Source organism: Pleurodeles waltl, chromosome 10, assembly GCF_031143425.1.
Source record: "Pleurodeles waltl isolate 20211129_DDA chromosome 10, aPleWal1.hap1.20221129, whole genome shotgun sequence".
NCBI classification, from domain to species: domain Eukaryota; kingdom Metazoa; phylum Chordata; class Amphibia; order Caudata; family Salamandridae; genus Pleurodeles; species Pleurodeles waltl.
The window spans coordinates 777,068,718-777,082,543 of NC_090449.1; the positions used below are offsets into that span (position 1 = coordinate 777,068,718).

Here is a 13,826-nt window from a genome sequence, read left to right on the forward strand (position 1 = left end):
AACACCAGGATGTGGGACATTGGGGAGGGTCATGGTCTGACGTGCACCCCGCCCACGTTGGGAGGACAGCCCCAGCTGGACCTCCGCTATCTTCTGGGCTTAGCGTCTCAGGTTCTTCCACCTCTTGCAATAGTGGGCACTCCACTGGCTGTGGACCCCCAGGGTTTGCACCTTCCGGGCGATGGCTCTCCATATCTCCTTCTTCCGATGAGCGTTTACCTGCATGAATGCAAGAGACAAATCAAGAGATTATAATTACACATTTTGGCATAAAGGGTCGAGTCACACACATGTCAGAAACAGCAATCTATAAATTTTCAGTTTGTCAACACATCACAAGTGTAAAGCACACAGACCATTAAGTACAGGGACATGATGACAGATGTTAGCATCCATCTGCAGACTAACCCACTACTCTTCTCAAGGCCTACAATGACTAAGCAAGCCTACTCATATCAGGTAGCCCATGCTCATGCAACATGTACTGCGATGTGAGTCACAGAGAAACACTACATACATGTGGCTTCTGAAGGGTAAATTCCTTAAGCCTGAATGGACCAACACATTCACACTCTATGAGATTAACTCACTGCATAGAGTCCCTACAGACTTCCATAGTACAGACTTCACCATTACACTTGAGTGACGATGAAGGGGCTGGTATGCTAGGTACAGAAAGTGCCCTCTCTGTGCATGTGTGGAAATGTGGCCTCATAACACTCGTTTGAACATATATGTCTATCCTACAGAGATGGCATCCAACATACAAGGGTATGTATTGTACAGTTTCTGCTATGTGACCAAGGTACTAACTCACATATCATGGCCTCCCAGAAATCAACACACTGTCTGCACTGCAGGACTGTCATTCGTGCAGTAAGCCTGTACAGGACAAATATGACTTATGTGAAGGTGACAACAGAGCTGTGAGAATAAGGGACTTGTCATGAGTCAAAGACACACATTGACAGTGATGCAAAATGCACATATGGACTACTTCTGGGATATACCTCAGCACCCTTTCCTAATCCAGTCAATGGACGGAGGCATTCAGGGCATGTTTTGCCACTAGAGTTGCATATTGTCCACATGACAGGATCTGCTGATGTACAGGGAGTGGGTACAGTGCCACACCTGCATAGCCACAGTGACTCTCCCGCAGCCTGCACTAGGTCCCATACTGGGAGATACATGTGACAGGCCCTGGTCTCTGCAGGCTGAGCATACTGAATTTACATGTCATTCACATTTCCATCAAGTCCATGCATGACAGTACATCATGTGGCCATCAGCAATTTGGCCTGTGGTTTCAGAGTGTGTCAGGATGTGGATTACAGACAACAATTTGGCAAGGCCAGAAAAGGGTTGAAAGATCTGTGGCACTATACACATTGCTTACAAGATCCTCAAAAGACTCATACAGGATGCATACACATCTCATGCTGTCATGTTGTCCAACATATACAACAATCATGAGGAAAGAGATGCCATTAGATGGCAGTAAAGTATCCTTGCCTAGTTAGGTGCATCCAACATAAGGAGGATCTAGGACCACAGAAAAACCTCACACAACACAATGTGAATGAACTTAACACATAGTTCTGGCCACCAATACCTGCACAATGTACATCCCATTGATGCCACATAGACTGCAACAACAGGCACACAAGAGGTCCAACTGCCACACAGGGGCACATTGTAGCCTGTGAGGGGGGGAGAGGATGGTGTCGAGCAGAGTGAGTTGTGCCAATAAGGTACTAACATGCTCCTCCAGTGAGCCATAGAGCTGTCAATACAGGGGAAGGACCTCATTAACAAGCCTCTCCATCTCCTCTTTAGAGAAGACAGGGGCCCTATCACCTGCTGGGTGTGGCATGATTGCTACCAGAGGGGGCCTATGTCAGTTCAGGTAGTGGAAGTGTTGCTGGCAGCAGTGTCAGGAGTCTAGTAAGTGAATGTGCACAACATGGCAGTCACGTCCACGGTGATCACGGCTGATGGACACAACTATTGGGCCATGACCGCCACAGGCAATGTTAGCCCATGGCTGTGTCTGCCACGGTTGGAACTGCCTACTCCCAGACCACTTCCGCCGGCGGTCACAGGAGGTTCCTAATGTCCAGTGGAGTGGGTCAGGCATCTACCATTTTGGCAGCCTGAAATACTGTATTTGGCTCCGTAAACTGCGTCACTCCTACAATATATGTGTTGTAGTATCACCATTGTAGTATGGTTTCAAGCCTATTCTGTCTTGTCATGCAGGTCCTTCTACACAACCACCAGTGTAGTGTGTTGCAGGGCACAGATGGCGTTTGACGGCAGTGCACCCTCCATCACCGCCAATGGTCATTTTGGCAGTTGGAAAATACAGTCATATTTTGAGGGGCTTTTCTGTAGCACATCTGTGAGTTTCGTGCACATCCATGTTGTGGACACATATGTTGACAACCATGGGGGTCACTTGTGACGCTTGTGTGGTTGCCAGCTTGGATGTGTACTGGGTGTCATGTCTATCCAGTCAGAAATTATTTGTTCCATGATATTATTGGCATGCATCATGTATGTTGCTGTGGACACACTGACTAATGCTACAAGTCATGTCACACATAGGTACCCTGAGAGAGGGAGGATGTGACAACTGCCTGTCTACCGTACACTGCCAGATCTTCAGACCATAGAGCAACAGCATATAATTATGTTATACCACCTTGACAGGCAAACAACAGTGGACTTATGCCATCAGTTGGAGCTAGATCTGATGCCAGTTATTAGTTATTCAACCTGCACACCACCCATTGTACAAGTCATGTCAGTATTGCACTTCCTGGCCACAGGTTCCTTCCAATATACATTGCCCTATCTGCTGGTATGTCCCAATCTATGTTCCGTCTGGTGTTGAAGGATTTTCTCTCAGCAATGATGAAACACAGTGACAGCTATTTCAGGTTCCTCTGACGTGAGGATTTAGCCAATGCTAAGGCTGACTTTTATGGTTTTGCCCGCCTCACACACGTTGTGGGGGCCATCCATGGCACACATGTTGGCTTGGTGCCACCGGAGGTAACTGAACACGTCTATCGCAACAGAAAGAACTTCTCTTCCATCAACGTGCAAGTTGTCTGTTTGGCGGACCTCTACATCTCATATGTGTGTGCTCGTTATACCGGTTCAGTCCATGAATCCTTCATAATATGGAACTGCTGCATGCACCAGCTGATGTCACAACTGCAACGACATAGGACCTGGCTGGTTGCAAGTCATGTCTGTCCTGATTGTGTGTGATCAACATCAGGTGCTCTAATCATGAAGTGAGGGACTGATTGGTTCACTTATGTCCCATTCCTTAACAGCATATCCAACCCGTACTTGGTTGTTGACGCCGCTGAGGAATCCAATTACACCAGGAGAAGTCCGCTTCAATGAGGCCCAAGGAAAAGCACGGCAGTTAGTAGAGCAGGCTTTTGGGCTCCTGAAGGCCAGATTTAGGTGTGTGAATAGGACTGGTGGAGCCCTCCTCAACTCACCCAGAAAAATGTGTGTCAGATCACTGTGGCATGCTGCATGCTCGACAACATTGCCCTGCGGAGGAATATCCTCTACATCCCAGAGGAGGGGGTGCCTCCAGTGCCACAGGGTTAGAATCTTGAAATGCCAAGTGAGGAAGACACTAGTGAAGAGGAAGGAGCTGATTTGCGAGACGTTCTCATCCACAGCTGCTTCTTATGAGTGTAATTATGTCATGTGATGTTGTACTGTGTGATGAACTGTAGTTGTGAGAATGTTTTGATTTGAGTATTTTGGATACAGCTAGGGAGCTAATACTCTTCAATAATCAGCCAAAGGCTGCTTGATGAGCTGGCTTTTGACACATCCTAACCTTGATAATGTTGCTTTGTTGGTGTCAGTTTTCTTGCAATGTACTTTGATTTACAGATGCTTGCTGTGTGACTTGTGTCATATGTATGGTTTCAAGCCTATACTCCTTGTTTTACTCGTTGTTCAGGTGCCTTCACCATAACATCTTCATGTGGGCATTTCAGAGTTGTGACATTGGCAAGTATGTGATGCTGTTCTGACATACGAAGTGGACATGGATTGTTCCAGGTAATGTAGGTCACAGAGTTTTGGTGTATGAGACCTGTACCAGGACAGCTTGCACAGTGGGTGGAAGGTCAGAAGTGCCCATTGGACTTGTTTTATGTGCTGTGGTGGATCATGGTTGTCATCATGTGGGCATGATTTATGTAGTGCTAGCTTACGACAAAGTAATTTCCCCTTCACATTGGCTAAACACTCTTTTTGTTGAACCTGTATCTAGCTGTAAATGTTTTTCATCATTGTACGCCACAATGCCAGTGCCACAACACTGACATATGTTTGTGTCATACCACCAGATGAATAGGCATTGGATTATGATGGCCCTGTGATCAAGAACTGTTGTACTGCCATCTGTCTGTATCTTGGAGTATGTAATGTTAGATTACTTTGGTGTGGTATGTGATACGGGTCAAGCTTATGACATCAACCACATCAATGTTTGTGTATTCTACGGGACAATGTCTGAGAAATCCCTTCCTACTGTGGTCTGGAGGTCTGTACCTGTCAACATGTTCATTTACTCAGTATGAATCAATCATTTTTGTTTTCCAATAGTCCTGACAGATTGACAGCCTATCTGCTAAACACTGTAATAAAATGTTTAGTTCGAGCAGACACTTGTAGGTATGTGTTTGTGTGGGAAGGTTTCAATCCTGAGCTGGACATTGTATACATGCAACATTTCCCATCTTGGAAAAGTACTTTGGATCATCATTGTATTGTTCACATGGTCTGGCATATCTACATGGCTAAATATTAACTCAACACCAGCAGACAAAGAGTAAATCAAGGGTAATTTTATTGTGAAGCTGTGACCAGCAGAAAAAATATGTGACATGACTCAACAAAAAATGAATTGTGAAGGAGTCAGTTACAGTGAATGAAATCATTGGAGTAGATTCCATGCCACTGGGAATCCAAAGTCCAGACTTCTCCTCCCATTGGAAATGGTAGGTGGTTCAGGATAAGTCCAGAGTGAATGTGTAACACACAAAGGAAGAGGTTTATTATTGGCAGTGGTGGGTGTCTTGTCATCTGCACCTACTCGATTATTTGCTGGATGTCCCTGCTTGTGGGGAAGAGATCTGCTGATACAGAGGTAGGGGTGTCTGGGCCTTGGTGTTCCTTTAGCAGGGCCGCCATTCCAGTGGCTGGCACCAATGTTGCTGGGCTTGCTGTTGATTGGCCAAAGGAAGGGGTAGACTCATGTTGAAAAGCCCTAATCAGGGTGGTATGTATGTCCCTCATCAACCCTGTTAGGGAAGCCATGTTCTTATTGTGGGCCTCCATCTGTTCCTGCATGTCCTGATGCATGTCCCTCTGAAGCTGCTTGATTTCCTGGAGTTCGGCCAACACCTAGCCCATCAAGCCCTGGGACTCCTGATAGACCCCCAAGACGTGGATGATGTTGTCCTGGTCAAGAGCAGCCCCAGTGGCCTCACCCCGCTGGTTCACAGTATCCCTCTCATGTACCCTATCCCCACAGGCATGTGCTCTTGCCACAGGCTGCCCCCTCCAACTTGTTCCTGGCCCCTCATTGCCCAGTGTTGCACTGCACCTCCTAATCCAGGAATGGGGGTATGAGGTGGTAGACACCGTGCTTGGGACACAGGTTGGGGGCGAATGGTTTCCTGTGATGTTGAAGCAACAGGACTGGGAGGTGACATTGTGTGCACAGTGAGACTCACTGTTTGCCATCTGACCAGGTTGCCCAGATGTGCCAGAACCATCCTCCGAGTCCAGGAGTGTCGTCTTCACACTGAGGGCTTCATCCATAGAGTAGTGGCAGTCTGTTCCATGGCCTCTGTTTGCCCAGCCACAGATCCACCTGTCAATGTAAAACATACAGTTTTACTGGTTGTATTGTGACATCTACCCCCAAAGGTTTAGAGTTACAGTGGCCAGAGACCTTGTACAAATCTAAGTTGTAGTTAAACCAATTGTGGCAATTAACCATGGTATTGGATGTATTGACATGACATCTGAAGCATGCCATTTCATTTAGACTCAGCTGCTGAGATGTGCAGATCAGTTGCACTTGGGAAGATGACCTGAACATGACATATTGCCACCAGTGAAGCCAATACAGAGGAGAGACAACATATAGCTTTGACCATTTGGAGGCCTAGTTAAGTGGGATGCAGGGAGACCCAGGACTAGGTTGCATATGTGACTGGAGTCATCAATGTGTTGAGTCAATGTGTCTGCTGCTGCTGCCAATCTGGTGATGCATTTTGAGACTTTAGGAATACTTCTTGCACACACTGGGTAGCTGTCCTTCCTGTCTTCAATAGTGTCATCTTGGGTTAGCCAGTCAAGATGAAGGCAGGTAGGCAGACACGTCTCTGATTAGAGCATGTTCTGTGCTTGCTCACTCCCAGGAGAGTGCACTTCATTTGTGAGTTGCCAAACATCAGCATTTGGACCAGAGGACCATATACTGTTGGTTGGAGTAACAGAAACAGTGCCTTCTGGGAGTTGCACTCAGGTCACTCCCTGTACTACACACACTGGACCAATGTTATCCTCCTAGGGGAGCACACTTCTTTTGAGAGTTGAAAAACAGATGTATAAGGGCATGTGACCACTGTGCAGGTGGTTGGAGTAACATAATCTGGGCTTCTAGGAGTTGCAGTCAGGTCACTGCCTGTACTACACACACATGACAAATGGTATCCTGTCAGGTGAGTACATTTCAATAGAGAGCGAAGACACAGGGGTATTTGGACTAATGAACACTGTGCTGGTATTTGTAGTTACAGACACAAGATCTGAACGGAGTTGCAGTCAGATGAATATCTCTACTACACACTATACAAATGGTATCCTCCCAGGTGAGTACACTTCAATTGTGAGTTAACACCCAAGGATAATTGGGCAAGTGAACCCTGTGCTGGCAGTTGGAGGTACTGAAACCGGGCCTCCTGGGAGTTGTAGCCAGGTCAGTAGTTCTACTTCCCACACTTGACAAATGGTATCCTCTCAGATGAGTGCTATTCGATTGAGAGTTTACAAACAGGGGTATATGGAGAATTGAACACTGTGCTAGGGGTTGGAGTTACAGACACAAGGCCTCCTGGGAGTTGCTGTCATGTCACTCTCTCTCTACTACACACACTATAGAAATGTTATCCCCCTAGGTGTGTGAAGTTCATTTATGAGTTGACAAACAGGGGTCATCGGACAAGAAAACACTGGGCTGGCGGTTGGATTTGCTGAAACAGTGCCTCCAGGGAGTTGCAATCAGGTCACTCTTAATACTCCCCAATACTTGTCATTTGTTTTACATATCTGTATGCAGGCTGCATTTATGTTTGTGCATACATTGTCATTTTGGGACATGCCATGGATCCTGGAATGTGTTTCTGATATTGTGAGATTTCCAGGCCCCATTTGGATATATGGCATGTGATGGGCATTGGTAACTCTGATGTTGGGATCAATGGTACATATCGACAGTGTTAACACTGAGATACTCTGGGTATCGAATGTTGGTGAGGTACATGAATAAGACAGTGGGCAATGCTGAGCTATGGGCATGCATGATATTGCATTTTGGTGACATTTTTTGTGTTGTGACTTACTAGACTGCACTCCCCCAGGAATTCCTGTCAAGCCCTCAGGATGCAAGATGGCCAAGACTTTCTCCTCCCAAAGAAAGAGTATTAATGGGGCACTGGGGTCACCACCAGTCTTTTAGCTTGCAGCTCGTTCCTGGAGACCAGGGAACAGACCTTGCCTTTGAGGTTGTTCCACCTCTTCCTTTGTGCGCAGGGTGGTCCCTACAGCATTCACTCTTTCAACAATCCTGTCCCACTTTTCAGTTTCCCTACTGAGAGGAGTGTGCTGACTTGATAGATTATGTACTTCCCTGGAAGGCCTTAGACAGAGGTACATGGTGAAATGTTGTGCACTGAGAATGAAAACACTGCATTTCCAGAATAACAGCTAAAGGAAAATAAAACATCCCCGCTAAAAGCAGGCTGTCCTAAAATTAATTAAAAAGAATAAATGAAATAGAGCATGTATCTAGGTAAAAGGGCACAGGCCTAAGCTAAAATACATGTGCCCAAGTAAGGCTCTAAAATGAACCCACAACACAACTAGAATGCTAACATTCTGAATTTATGCCAAAAGTGTGACACATCTGAACTCCATCTTGATGGAATCGAAGTGGATAACTGAAAGCATTTTCTACTGAGGATACTGCAGTAAATAAGGAAATTAGGGCGCTTCACAATAAATAAGTCTACCAAGATGGCCACCAGAGATAAAAGAGCCCATATGTAGCACAAATATCACCCACATGTAGCCCAAGTATAGCCCAATGGCAGAAGTGTGCATGTGTGCATTTGCTTTTTTTTTCAGTTTCATATAGCGCAGACTTGACCTGAATTTGTTGGAGTGCTTTACATGAGCATCAGTTACATCACACAAGGACACATTAATTTTGGTTTTAGGTATGGGGAGATAAAGTGATTCCATCAAGCGCAAGTTATAGTTATCATAGGGCATGAGTTATAATTACTTGAAATAAATAATTATAACAGCTGAATCTCTGTGGTTTTGTGCGTGTACAATCTGAATCTAATTATAACATCCCTGTAACCTTTGTTTTTTTGTGATATATATATATTTATAATAATGGAAACCAGGACACAAATGTAGAAGGAGTGCACCTTCAATGCTTCTAAAAGATTTGTACTTATATTGAAGAAGGTACTTGATATAAGATACCAAAAAGTTAAACATTTGTACCACTTTGCAAATGATACATTATGAAATAAATTTCTGGCGCAGAATCTTTTTGGCTACACCACCTTTGGTAATCTCAAGAAAGAGTCATCCGCGGATTAGTAACTACTTTGGAAAGACTAATGAAAAATGAAGGACTGTGAAACTTATATAAGCGCAGTCATCGTGGAGGTGTATACTCATGAAACATTTTGATAATGTGAATAAAAAAACGTGGAACTATGATGACAATAATCCATGATGCAGTACTGGTTATTAAAATCTAACCACAGTGGGAATGTGGACAAGTGATGAACCTTGGCATAATAAATGAAACAGCTCCGGGCGAAGATGAGCATAGTGCACTGCTAATGAATGAAATACAAGACACTGGGAGAGGCCAGCACAAGGTTTACTGCAGCCACACCTCCCAAAAAGCCCACACCTACAAATAATTAACGTCAACTTATTTTAATTAGTGCTGGCATACAACCTCGTTTGCTTTAAATACATACGTTCTCCTTCACTGCGTTCGAAAACATTTTTAAAGTTTGCCCTGTAAAATCACACTTTTTCACATTTTTTAATTCCCAAATCAGAATGAAATTCCTCCAGGAGTTTAGCCATTGTAGTATCTGTCAGCTTCATAATCAGTCATAACTCACTTCCTTAGGGCCTTAGGCTTATGATACAATATGCTGTGTAATGCTGAATGGTGCAATGTCGGTTTATTTGCAAAACGTTGTGCAACAACACAAGTATTATATTTTTTAATTCCGATTGCTACTATAATTCAGTATCATCTCAAATCAGCTCTTTTTCAAATATTTTTCATTTTTACACTTTATCAAACCCTTTCTCAGTAAGGCGCAACTATTTTCCACCCACGTGTTTGAAATCAACGACTAAGTCAGCAGTTAAAATTTATCACATTCACTGTCTTCTAAAGGGGAGCAAGATCCACATCAGTATTGCTGCAAAAAAATTTTTTTAGAAAAGGTGATTGCAACAAAGTGATGATTGATACAGAAATTCAAACTATGCCATAACGGTCATATTTACCAATTTAAGCATCCCAATGACTGATAAGCAGTCTGTAGATCAAATATTTAACTGGGTAACTATTAGCAAATTTAAGGGTTAAAGTGCATTTATGATCATCTGCATGTCTAATTTTTGGGCAGACTCCAAGATATCAATTCAGACATTCTATAATAAGGCCTTTCATTAATTCCAAAGATTCTACCACCTGACTCCATTCTCAGAAGTTTCAATATGCTTAGGTCATATTCTGAACACCTTCCATCCATAGTAACCCTGAAACGACTTTCACAAATATAAATCTTATCTACTTGCTTTGCATCCAACAGCACAACGTAAGCTTTGACTTTCAGAATGCTGCAAAGTCGAGCAGTCAAGGCTCACTCTTGGGACAACTCATAGGTCAGCTAGCACATACATACCTCACAGAAATATATTGTCCAAATAGTGTTTTTTTTTTATAAACGATGGATGACTTTTATTTAAAGTTTAGGAAATATGCTTAGTAAATTCAGAAATTCTTATAACATAAACCCCTAATCTTTCCAATACATATCTCAGTTAAATAGTAACTAATTATTTGCGTCTACGTATTAGGAGCAGTAAGAGACAAACAAAGTTGAAATAAGAGAATTCCCATCGATTCAACCAAGGCACAGTGTCAGTCTCTGGTGCTGGTAGGTAAGGCAACACAGTCAGCTATTTTTTTGAGTCTTGGGGCCATATGTACGAACACATTTTCCCATAGACACAGAATGGCCAAAACTGTTTGGTACATCTGGCCCTTGTTGATGCTGCAGTATTCTCACAATTTTTGTAAGGCTGAGGAAAGGGTGCCAGGGCTGTTCAACCACCTTTTCTTTTGTGTCAGCAACAGCCTTTCTTCTGGGTTCCCTGCTGTTTGGAATCGGTGGTGCTGTGGTGGCATGGACAGGTTTTTTTTTTAAACAAAAAAAGGGAAACGCAGGACTCGAATGTCCATAATCCACCTGGCTGGATGCTGCTGCTGGAAAAAGTGAAGTTGCTGCCATAGGGCACAGCCTCAAGGTGGTCAATGAAAGTGGTGGCTCAAGGACTGCCACGCTGAGTTACAGATGTTCGTATATGACCTCGGTGTAACGGGGGTGGGGCGGTACAGCAACATGCAGGTCTCTTGAAGGGAGTCAATGGCACTCAAAGAATTCAGGGGACACATGTCCATCACAGGGAGCTGCAGTCCATCACAATGGCTGTTGGTACAATGTTGAATACATAGTCACTTGGACCGCTTGCAGAGAGTCACATTTAGCCACTGCAGATCTCTGGTGTAATGATGCCGACAGAGACATGTGTATCTCACACAGGAAGTTGCTAGTGGTTTGGGCAGTGGTCACTAGCCTCTGGTCTTGATAGACTAGCTTCACAAGCTCCTAAAGGCAGTATTCATTATCAATAATTTCAATCTCTCTCCCTGGTGGACATTATGGTGGTCATTCTGACCCTGGCGGTCTTTGACCGCCAGGGCGGAGGACCGCGGGAGCACCGCCGACAGGCCGGCGGTGCTCCAATGGGGATTCCGACCGCGGCGGTAAAGCCGCGGTCGGACCGGCACCACTGGCGGGCTCCCGCCAGTGTACCGCGGCCCCATTGAATCCTCCGCGGCGGCGCAGCTTGCTGCACCGCCGCGGGGATTCCGACCCCCCCTACCGCCATCCAGATCCCGGCGGTCAGACCGCCGAGATCCGGATGGCGGTAGGGGGGGTCGCGGGGCCCCTGGGGGCCCCTGCAGTGCCCATGCCACTGGCATGGGCATTGCAGGGGCCCCCGTAAGAGGGCCCCTACATGTATTTCACTGTCTGCTGCGCAGACAGTGAAATACGCGACGGGTGCAACTGCACCCGCCGCACAGCTTCCACTCCGCCGGCTCGATTCCGAGCCGGCTTCATCGTGGAAGCCTCTTTCCCGCTGGGCTGGCTGGCGGTCTGAAGGAGACCGCCCGCCAGCCCAGCGGGAAAATCAGAATTACCGCCGCGGTCTTTCGACCGCGGAACGGTAACCTGACGGCGGGACTTTGGCGGGCGGCCTCCGCCGCCCGCCAAGGTCAGAATGAGGGCCTATATCTCCTCCCCCTCTTCCATCAGGATACTACAGCAGATTGTTTCATCAGTCTTGGGAGTGAAGAGCTTACTCCTTCATGGGAGGCAGTCAAAACTTCAGCCTCTTGTCCCAGCCTTTCCCTACACAATTATGCAGAGCTTCTTAAAGGAAAAGGTGAACAATGAGAAAGTCAAAGGTTTCAGCCCATATCCAGTACAGTGGCAGTTGATATCTGACCAAGTGAACACCGAGATTCAAAACTAGCCCAATTCCTTCCACGGAATACATTCAAGTAAATGTGCAATTTCCTTTCAGGTTTTAGCCAAGGTTTGCCATTTCAAGGGAGAGTACGGGAATGCAGACAACTGCTGGACAATCAAACACTGCTGTTAGGGTCTGCTTTATGAATCAGAAGTTGGCAAACGGTGCAAGGGGTGAGCATGCAATGCACCTCCTTGTGTAAGGGTGTGTATGTTTTTGCCCATACTCATGGCTGCAGTTATTCTTCAGGTGTTGCTCTGCGAATCAACAAGCTGATCTTCTACAACTGGCATGGTCCAGTTGCTGTATTTCACAATATCAAGCACAAACATATTGTAGCCAGAGTATCGACTACCAAAACACTGTGAAGGTAAGTTTATGTAAGTAAGTATAGATGTACTATTCTTGATTTCACACCTACATACCTTGAACATATATTTATTATCAAGGTAAATATATATGGAATTAAGAAGAGTCAACCTGGTCTTAACTTCGTAAAATAATTTAGACAAAATTATGTTTGCACAATATGTAATACTTGCTGGTCTGTTAGTATACTTGTACAGTAAGTCTGAGGGGAGTGTCCTGCTCCAAAGGATATAAATTAATACTCAGACACATGACTTTGGCTTTACATTGTATTCTACAAGGGAAGGAGGTAATGAGTAAAGCAGTACTGGGAGGACATGCATCAAAAAAAGGGAAAGCAGCACTAACTATTGGTAAACCCTGGAAACACTTCACAGCTTTACTGGCGACATACATCCAGGCAAGATCCCACCCTCAGCACCCAACCTCTCACGTGATAAGCCCTCTCATACACAACATATACAATCAGGGGTAAACAGGAGCCTATACATACATCATAACATAGATTTACCAGGGATAGCCAGTAACAGTCTCCTCACTTATGTGAAAGTTAAAAGGCTTTCAACTCACCTCTACAATCAACTAACAGGGCCAATAGCTGTTGGTGAGTAACATATCAAAACAATGTATAGCGCTTTTCAATAGACTTTTCTCATGGATCTTCTGCATAACAAAACATATTGATTCAGCCAGAATAAGAAAACGAGGAGCATCATGGCGTATGGACACCACAACAGGTACAGTCACGTATCGGAAGTATCAATATTTGTACCATACAAGCAGGGAGAAAGTTGGACCCTAATTTTGAAACAAAAATACAGCCCCAGCTATAGGCAAAACTAATTATGCATGAGAAAAAATGCATTCTCCATCTAGGTTTCCTTTGTTATTGTGCTCTCTGTAAATTCACTTAAATTAGCACTGCAGAAAAAGTACCGTGACTGGATTTATTTCCGTTATTTTACCTGAAGTTCATAAATATATTATTGGTACATAATTACATTTTCTAATAAACTGAAAAGTCTATAGTCTCAAAAATTGATTCCACTGATTTTTTATATGAACCAGTTTGAAAGCTAACACGGTTACATGCCACCAATTAGTAATTAATTTGTGACTGAATTCATTAAATCACATATTCTAAAAATCTCCTGAAAAGTATTACATTTGGGAAACTCAGTCAGGGCAGCACTCTACATGACCTGTAACAAACATGAAGAGATAGTGCGTGCACCCAGCCATGTCTC

General features: G+C 44.6%; 1 long non-coding RNA gene across 1 annotated transcript in view; it reads right to left on the reverse strand.

Annotated features, from left to right (window-relative positions):
- Positions 1-4,895: 4,895 nt before the first annotated feature.
- LOC138260817 (uncharacterized) overlaps positions 4,896-13,826 on the reverse strand; it is a 99,351-nt gene continuing 90,420 nt past the window's right edge. The window contains exon 4 of the long non-coding RNA XR_011199010.1: positions 4,896-5,926. This is a non-coding gene — a long non-coding RNA (uncharacterized lncRNA). The remainder of the gene's footprint in view (positions 5,927-13,826) is intronic.